At 39.2% G+C, this 10,376-nt stretch overlaps 1 pseudogene; it reads left to right on the plus strand.

Annotated features, from left to right (window-relative positions):
• The first annotated feature begins 964 nt into the window (after positions 1–964).
• LOC136711598 (uncharacterized) lies at positions 965–9,642 on the plus strand (annotated as a pseudogene).
• Positions 9,643–10,376: the final 734 nt, after the last annotated feature.

The raw sequence follows: 10,376 nt of genomic DNA on the forward strand, positions 1-10,376 counted from the left end.
TGTTCTCTGCTTGATGGTTTCTGAGGTTCATGATGTCGATTGGTTTGTTTGTTTTCTACATTATTTTTTTCATCTTTACACTTCAGCATTGAGATGAATTCTGCACCAAACCATTCTGTGGTTGCTGCCAGTATTGAACTGTCAATGACTGTGCAGTCTTCTATTAAATGTTTATGGGTCATTAAGATGTAATCTATTTCACTTTTTCCTCCATTAAGACTTTTATGGGTGTACATTCATGTTTGGCTTTTTGAATTTGTGATTTCCACTAATCTATCACCTCTTTCATTCCTGTCTCCATATCCATATTTACCTACTGAGGTCTCATCGTGTTGTTGTTTTCCAGTTCTTGCATTGAAATCTCCCATGGTGATTTTAAAGTGTGCTCTTCCTTTTTCATGTGTGTGTATATATATGAGTGGAGTGGCAATCAAAAGACTAAATACTGCCTGAACTCAATTTAATTCTCTTGGGATTTTTCTTAGAATGAAAGTACATTTCTATATATAAATGATTGGGTTTTAGGTTTAGGTTAATGCTTTCTGCATTGTGAGGAGACAGTTCCCACTTCTTGAGGTTTTATGTCAAATGTGCTACCGTAAAATGTTTAGGAAATTCTCAATGAATTGATATACTAGGTAAAAAACAACAAAAAAAACAGTGAACACAGCAGCTTTGAGGTTTTTTATTTGAATGGCTTTGTTATGATCAAGGTTTTTGCTGATGTAGTTGGATGTCTACGGTATAGCTTGTGAATAGTGATGAATATGTAAAAACTAGGTAGAACAATAAGGTAACTCACAACACATGAAGGCACAGCTGTACATAACCATTTTTTGTTTTACTCTAACACTAGAAACGAGTTATTTGTAAAGGTAAATTTGAATGAAAATAGTTTATGCAATGTAATCACACAGCAGGTTTTATAAAAAGAGAACTTTTTCCACTGAGCTGTACACAGAGAGACCTGACAACACTCCATCATGGGAAAGGTAACACTGAAAGCCAGCCCAGTTTGAACTCCAAATAGAAATAAAAGTTTAATAAATAAGATTAAACCAGTGAATAATTGCCTGCTTTTTAAGGGCACAGAAATGCCTAATTTACACCAATAATTTACAGACGTTTGTTGACAAAGAATTACTATACATAAAACATTGCAGATCATCTTCTATGAGGACAGGAACTTCTATCTATGTATCTATCTATCTACCTGCACATGTATTTATTTATTGATGTAAAAGCATAACAATATTCTATGTGTTTTTCCAGATCATCTTCTACGAGGACAGGAACTTCCAGGGCCGCTCCTATGAGTGCAGCTCTGACTGCGCCGACCTGCACTCCTACTTCAGCCGCTGCAACTCCATGAGGGTGGAGAGCGGCTGCTGGATGGTGTACGAGCGCCCCAACTACATGGGCTACCAGTACTTCATGAGGAGGGGCGAGTATCCTGACTACCAGCGCTGGATGGGCTACAATGACTGCATCAGGTCCTGCCGGTTCATTCCCCACGTATGTTCCTTTCTCTTCCATTAATTAGATTTCAAATAGAGTCTTGTACACACAGTACATGCAGGTCCTTCTGATCTAATTGAAAACCTTCCTTCTTCGGGAAGGTCCTACAGTGTCCTACATGTGCCAAGAACTGGATACAAACCTTCTGCTGGTCAATGGCTGCCAGTGTGGTGATTGTGTAGGAGAGTGCAGGAGATTGTGCGCTATAATACGCCCATGACTATAGGATAGGTCATGCTGCAGCAAAGAGGAATTAAAATTATAAGCATTTTCCATTCTGTACTTTTAGAAGCTGCATAGAGTTCCTGTTAGAAGGTACATTTCAGTGAAGGATTTAAAGTGTCAACCTGCTGCATCTCCATTGCATAGTAATGAACCAAAAAATAAACAAACAAACACATCAGGAAATCAGTGCATCATGTGTAAGGAAGAAAAAGCAAAGCCAGAGAAGCAGACATTGTAATACAGTGATGTGACAGCAGCTTCACAAGACTTGTTTCACTGACACAGATTAAGACTAACTCATCTAAGACTAACTCTGATGACTCCTAGGAGACTGCACCATCAGTCTGATTTGGTTTGTTGGAATTGCGGTATTTTGGCATGCCTTAGTGCTTTCTTTCATTATAATAATTAAATACAACCAAAGCAGCGAGGTAGAACTGTCCATGTCTTTTTATCTTAATAGTCTTGATTTGTCCTTTATCGTTGTTCTCAACTTGGATATCTTGGGTAGATCCAGTAATTTGCACGATACTAAACCAACTGGAGACTCTTGAAGGCTACATTACTGAATATGAAGTAGGAACTATCTGATGCATATGTTATCCAATATCATCCTATTCCCATGCTGATAATTTTCTTATACATCTCACTCTAGGAATCACACAGTCTGTAATACACCATGTCACAATATCAGTTGTAAAATTGTCATCCCTGTAGAAAAATACAATTATGCAAAGAGGTTGTGGGCAAACGAGTTAGTTTGGGGGTTTCATGAAAAATCCTTTTAGTAACATATCCATTTCCTGCAGCACCGAGGATCCTACAGAATGAGGGTCTATGAACGCTCTGACTTCGGAGGCCAGATGATGGAGTTCATGGACGACTGTCCCTCTGTCTATGACCGTTTCCGTTTCAATGACATTCACTCCTGCAACGTGATGGACGGCTACTGGATCATGTACGAGCAGCCCAACTACAGAGGCCGGCAGTACTTCATGAGGCCCGGAGAGTACCGGAGATACAGCGACTGGGGAGGCATGAGCTCCAAGATCGGCTCCTTCAGACGCATCACTGACTTCAACTAGTCTAATTGTTGAATATTTTTAATAAATCAAGTTAAACATACAATGCCAAGAGTTTTGTTTCAATTGCAAATACAGTGATTCACCAAATAACCATCTATCAAATAAATGATGATGTTTCACAAAATAATTATTGTATTCATACACACACTCTTAAGCTTTTATGAACCACAAGACAGTTAAAATCCTTCTGTTTTTAATGAGCAAACTGTGATGAATGGACAGAGTGATTACAGAATTCACAAATGGCATTTAACTACATCCCAAACCCAGATAATGTTACTGATGTCTCCCTCTTTGCTAAACTGAAAAGGCACACCAACCTTCATTGAACAGAGCATTAATGATAATTTGGCCACTTAAAATAAGAACAGAAGAACATAAGAAAGTTTACAAAAGTTTACAAAATGAATGCTTTTCAATCCTATGAACTTGTAGTGTAACTTTGACCTTGTAAGATCTAAGCTAAAGCGTCCCTAGTTGTATTTAATTATACATTTAAATGACAAATATTAAGTTCATTTTCAGGAGGTTCTTCCATGTAATTTTACTTTTTATATGATCACAGTGTTATGTATTCAGTCAGATTACATAGTTTTATAAATAAAATGTACACCCTGTTAAAAGGGTAATAAAAATCACCATAAAAATGTATCCACATATTGCAATAAGGTATAGAATAAGATCATATATATACACCGATCAGCCATAACATTATGAGCACTGACAGGTGAAGTGAATAACACTGATAATCTCGTTATCATGGCACCTGTCAGTGGGTGGGATATATTAGGCTGCAAGTGAACATTTTGTCCTCAAACTTGATGTGTTAGAAGCAGGAAAAATGGGCAGCGTAAGGATCTGAGCGACTTTGACAAGGGCCACATTGTGATGGCTAGACGACTGGGCATCTCCAAAACTGCAGCTCTTGTGGGGTGTTCCCGGTCTGCAGTGGTCAGTACCGATCAAAAGTGGTCCAAGGAAGGAAAAGCGGTGAACCGGCGACAGGGTCATGGGCGGCCAAGACTCATTGATGTACGTGGGGAGCGAAGGCTGGCCCGTGTGGTCCGATCCAACAGACGAACTACTGTAGCTCAAATTGCTGAAAAAGTGAATGCTGGTTCTGATAGAAAGGTGTCAGAACACACAGTGCATCGCAGTTTGTTGCGTATGGGGCTGCGTAGCCGCAGACCAGTCAGGGTGCCCATGCTGACCCCTGTCCACTGCCCAAAGCGCCTACAATGGGCACGTGAGCATCAGAACTGGACCACGGAGCAATGGAAGAAGGTGTCCTGGTCTGATGAATCACGAGTTCAAGGTGTTGACTTGGCCTCCAAATTCCCCAGATCTCAGTCCAATCGAGCATCTGTGGGATGTGCTGGACAAACAAGTCCGATCCATGGAGGCCCCACCTCGCAACTTACAGGACTTACAGGATCTGCTGCTAACGTCTTGGTGCCAGATCCCACAGCACACCTTCAGAGGTCTAGTGGAGTCCATGCCTCGACGGGTCAGAGCTGTTTTGGCGGCAAAAGGGGGACCTACACAATATTAGGCAGGTGGTCATAATGTTATGGCTGATATATATACACTCACCTAAAGGATTATTAGGAACACCATACTAATACTGTGTTTGACCCCCTTTCGCCTTCAGAACTGCCTTAATTCTACGTGGCATCGATTCAACAAGGTGCTGAAAGCATTCTTTAGAAATGTTGGCCCATATTGATAGGATAGCATCTTGCATTTGATGGAGATTTGTGGGATGCACATCCAGGGCACGAAGCTCCCGTTCCACCACATCCCAAAGATGCTCTATTGGGTTGAGATCTGGTGACTGTGGGGGCCAGTTTAGTACAGTGAACTCATTGTCATGTTCAAGAAACCAATTTGAAATGATTGGACCTTTGTGACATGGTGCATTATCCTGCTGGAAGTAGCCATCAGAGGATGGGTACATGGTGGTCATAAAGGGATGGACATGGTCAGAAACAATGCTCAGGTAGGCCGTGGCATTTAAACGATGCCCAATTGGCACTAAGGGGCCTAAAGTGTGCCAAGAAAACATCCCTCACACCATTACACCACCACCACCAGCCTGCACAGTGGTAACAAGGCATGATGGATCCATGTTCTCATTCTGTTTACGCCAAATTCTGACTCTACCATCTGAATGTCTCAACAGAAATCGAGACTCATCAGACCAGGCAACATTTTTCCAGTCTTCAACTGTCCAATTTTGGTGAGCTTGTGCAAATTGTATCCTCTTTTTCCTATTTGTAGTGGAGATGAGTGGTACCCGGTGGGGTCTTCTGCTGTTGTAGCCCATCCGCCTCAAGGTTGTACGTGTTGTGGCTTCACAAATGCTTTGCTGCATACCTCGGTTGTAACGAGTGGTTATTTCAGTCAAAGTTGCTCTTCTATCAGCTTGAATCAGTCGGCCCATTCTCCTCTGACCTCTAGCATCAACAAGGCATTTTCGCCCACAGGACTGCCGCATACTGGATGTTTTTCCCTTTTCACACCATTCTTTGTAAACCCTAGAAATGGTTGTGCGTGAAAATCCCAGTAACTGAGCAGATTGTGAAATACTCAGACCGGCCCGTCTGGCACCAACAACCATGCCACGCTCAAAATTGCTTAAATCACATTTCTGTCCCATTCAGACATTCAGTTTGGAGTTCAGGAGATTGTCTTGACCAGGACCACACCCCTAAATGCATTGAAGCAACTGCCATGTGATTGGTTGGTTAGATAATTGCATTAATGAGAAATTGAACAGGTGTTCCTAATAATCCTTTAGGTGAGTGTATATATATATATATATATATATATATATATAGTACATTAACATTAAAAGTAGCAATTGCAGTTTTTACCTTTGTTATGAGAAGTTTTTTTTTAATTATTATTATTTGACAGGGACAGTGCACATTTATGAACATTGCTGTTAGCCAAATGGGAAATTTTCATCTGTAGTCCCCGGACAGGTCAGGGAAGTATTATAAACTGCAAATAATAATAATAATAATAATAATAATAATAATAATAATAATAATAATAATAATAATAATAATAAAAACATTAAAAAAATAATGATTTGCAGAGTACTTACAAAGAATAAGACACTAAAATTGGAAGGGAATGTAAAAAAACTATTGTTTATTTATTTTTTTGAGTGGCAGCAATAAGCTTCCATAGGCTGTATAGTGGGAACAGACCTAGTTTTTAATCTCTGTTTCTTGGTAAACCCCATTGTGACTTCTACAGCATTTGAAAACCTGTGGGGGGTGAAGCGATCCCCACAGATCACAGAATAATCTTTTGTTCTAGAAAATCCTTTCTTTTAGTTTAACAAAATTAACCCAGAGTTGCCTATTATGGGATCTTTTGGGAAATTATGCGGTTGATACTATGCCCAATCACACTGTAGTTCCCACAAAAGTTTACCACAAACCGTTACATATCCAAATACTACAACTGATAATAATAAAACCATGTTTTAAATGGTGTGCTTTTTGTTTATGTTGATGTTAGTAGATGTTCAACATTACATCATTGAGGAAAACACTTCCTGATTGCGGTTTCTTGGCAGCAAAGCAAAAAACTTTTTTCAAATGCAATTTTCTTATATTTATGTCAAAAACAATACATGGTGTATACATTATATCATAATGTAGTTTATGGAAATATAGTTAGATTTTTTTTTTTTTATACTAGTGTTTGGGGCTTTGACTTCCTGTTAAATGCATCACTCTACAGTACTGCACAATTGGTTCAGGTTGCTGTCAATCAACTGACTTTTGCCCATGCATTTCCTGTACATAATTGACAACTAGTGTCTTGTGGCGGGATTTAGCTGTCATTTTTAATATTAAACTGTAGTGTTATATTCTGAATACATCTTCAAAAACAACAACTGTCCGATGTAGAGAATTTTCAGTTTGGGATCATTTTGTCTGTCTTATCAAAAGCTACAACACAGGTCAATGACCGCAAGTCATTTATAATGGGGTTAACCACTGTTATTGTTCTGCTCTTTACTATAATTATATCAGCTCATAGTATGACTTATGTTGCTGTATTTTACAACAACAATGCATTTAGAAATGTCTTATTTTTAATATAAATAATATTTTACAAAATAAAGGTTTTATGAAAATATAATGTAATTATGAAGAAAGATAATGTCCACACACTGCATGCAAGAGTCCAAAGTCATTTATTTAAAAAATAATCAGCTCATGAAGCTCATTTTGTGTACTAAAATACACAAGAAAACCGCAGAGGGTCGAGCATTCAGTTACAGGGCCCCGAAACTGTCCGCTGCCGGAATGCTGCTGTTTAAATTTGAGCTCTTCAGGTTTAACCATGAACTGCATGATCTGCACTTGGTTTGTTAATCACAAAACATGTAATAACACCAAGCTCTTTGCTTATGGGAAACCCCAGTTCACTACATAATTGTGGCTGCTTTTGTCCCTCGATCTTTGAGCGAGAGAGACACTTGTTTAGCGCAACACCATTAATACAGAACTGCAAACAAGTTTGACTGTAGTGGGTTGATCTACTTCAAAATGTATTATTTAAGTAAATGTGACAATGTCTACACTAAAATGAATAACTTATGCGTCAACAATTACAAATGGTAAATAATACCAGACTCTGTATTCCATTAAATGAAACTAAAATTAAATGTTTTGAAACTGAAAACAAATATATATTTTAAGAAATTACAACTGAAACTAAATAAATGTTTTGAAATTGAAACCAAATACAAAGCTGAAACTAAAATGAAATGCTGAAACTAGAAAGAGCAGTGGGTGAATATACATTAAAGTGAAATTCCAGCAGAACTTTAACTGGAAGAATTTACCTACATTACATTACTTGCTTAAGGGGTTAGTATTGACCATCAATTCCAATTCAGTGTTTTGTGTCTTTCATACATCATGTCCCCCCCTTTGCATGAACAATGCCCTGTGCATGAAAAATGACCTAAATCTGAACTATGAACAAACTGCAGCTCCAATGTACACTTTTGTGTCGTCTATGTGTGGCTTTAGCCTCTCAGTCTGTTACTGCCTATACAAACTTGCTGAGTTTCAAGTTAAGTCCCTACAGGGATTAACATCCTGCATTGTCGTGTAATCTGCCTATACCATGAAAGTAAAGCATGTGTATTGCTGACTAGAAAAAAAGCATTGTTTGTGACAAACAATAGTTACTGCACTGTAAACCTTTTGACATCTATAAAAAGACAAGCTTTTGGGAATGTTGGTACCTGAGCAGTCTGTTCCAACCATGGCTAAGGTAGAGTGCTTGAAACTGTGAACCATAATACTATGCTTTAAGATTATCATACAAAATAACAGAAACCAGACTTCTATTGCTTGTACTTTTAAAATAAGACCATTATACATAATGTACTACCTTTGTTTTATTTTTGTATTGCAGCAACAACGGTAATAATAATAATTTCTTATTTTGTTCTAGATTACCTTCTACGAGGACAAGAATTTCGGAGGTCGCTCCTATGAGTGCAGCAGCGACTGCGCTGACCTGCACTCTTTCTTCAGCCGCTGCAACTCCATCCGAGTGGAGGGTGGCTGTTGGGTCCTGTACGAGCGCCCCAACTACATGGGCTACCAGTACGTGCTGAACAGGGGCGAGTATCCCGACTACCAGCGCTGGATGGGCTACAACGACTGCATCAGGTCCTGCCGTGTCTTCCCAAACGTACGTTTTATAAAGTTATAGAGTTACTTACATTAGCATATGAAAGGAAATTACATTATTTGTTTTGTTCAACCTTGGCTAGCACTGCTGCTTCACACCTCCAGGGGTCCCGGGTTCAAGTCCTGGCTCGGGGTGCCTGTCTGTGTGGAGTTTGCATGTTCTCCCTGTGTCCGTGTGGGTTTCCTCCGGGTACTCTGGTTTCCTCCCACTGTCCAAAGACATACAGGTTAGGTTAATTGGCCACACTAAATTGCCCTGTAGGGGTGTGTATGTGTTGCCCAGCAATGGCCCGCTGTCCCGTCCTGGGTGTATTCCTGCCAGGATAAGTGGTGAAAATTTGAAAATAGATGTTTGGGTTTGTCAATTTGAATAAGTCCCTAGAAAATCTATTGATTTACAGTAGGGTAACTTAACTCTTGTGTGGATTCTGGGAAAAAAAAAACCTCAACAGTAATAATAATAATAATGTACCTGTTTCTGTAATGTAAATGCTTTCAAGCTGTAGTTCACTATGTAATATTCAGTGAGAGACTGTAAAAACTGATAATCATTAACAGCATTTACATTTACACACTAGAAGATAACTTCTTGCTCAGAAATGTATAAATAAGTGTCACTGTTAATGATTTGCTCAATAGACAAACTAAAGTTGCTCTGTTTTTATAATACATAAAAAGTAGAAATCAAATGTCAGAAGTGTTTGAGTACTCTATTATTGTTTTGTTACTTGTTTGCCACTATAGTATAGTGGCTCGTACAGAATGAAGATCTATGAGAGGAGCGACTTCGGAGGCCAGACGATGGAGTTCAGTGACGACTGCGAGTCGGTTCATGACCGCTTCCGCTTCCGTGACATTCACTCCTGCAACGTGATGGACGGCTACTGGACCCTCTACGAGCATCCCAACTACAGAGGCAGGCAGTACTTCCTGAGGCCCGGAGAGTACAGGAAGTTCAGTGACTGGGGGGCCTCCTGCGCCACTATTGGCTCCTTCAGGAGAGTCATGGATTTTTAATTTTCTAATATCTCTCTCTTTTTCTGCAATTTAAAACTACAATAAATATTTTAAATACCTCACATGCTACATTCCTGACTGTTATTTCAGATTATTGATAAAGACTTCAGTATGTTGTTGCTCATGGAAATGTCTTAAAAATATACTTTTTAAACGTTTTTAAATGTTTAAACCAAGGAACACTCAAATACAAACACCCATTCTCACCTCACACTTTGCACTTGACCCCTAGAAAGAGATTGACAGACACTTAGTAACCAACACTTCTAGCTCTGTCATGCTCCTTTCAAAATAATAGTCTCTTTCTACTTCTGAAGTGCAGGATTAGGATATATCTAGTATTCATCAGAGAGTTCTGGCCAACCTGACAAGAGTGCATTTATCAATGAAAACTCCTTCAAACATAAATATATAATTGCTAATTGTCCCTGCCCTTTTAATGCATAATTTGGAGTCTCCACGGTCAGTCAACTTATCAACTACTGCAGCCACACAATAACGCTGCGAACCTAAGAGCAATTATCTGTGTGTGCATGTTCCATAACTCTTGCAGTTTATTATTTTCTTCCCGTAAATTCAAAGAACAGACAGTAGGCAGTAGTGATAAATGGAGGATGGTAACACATTTGACTGCTAATTTACCACTGATAAAGTACAGTCTTGCAGGCACCCTCATACCATCAATGTCTGGGTGAAGCAGACCAAACTCATGTTCCTGCTAGGTAACTCTACCCCACCCCGCACCAGTGCTCTTCAGAGGGATCATCATATGTAGTCATACCCTTTTGTGCGGACA

This window comes from Amia ocellicauda, chromosome 16 (genome assembly GCF_036373705.1).
Source record: "Amia ocellicauda isolate fAmiCal2 chromosome 16, fAmiCal2.hap1, whole genome shotgun sequence".
Taxonomy (NCBI): domain Eukaryota; kingdom Metazoa; phylum Chordata; class Actinopteri; order Amiiformes; family Amiidae; genus Amia; species Amia ocellicauda.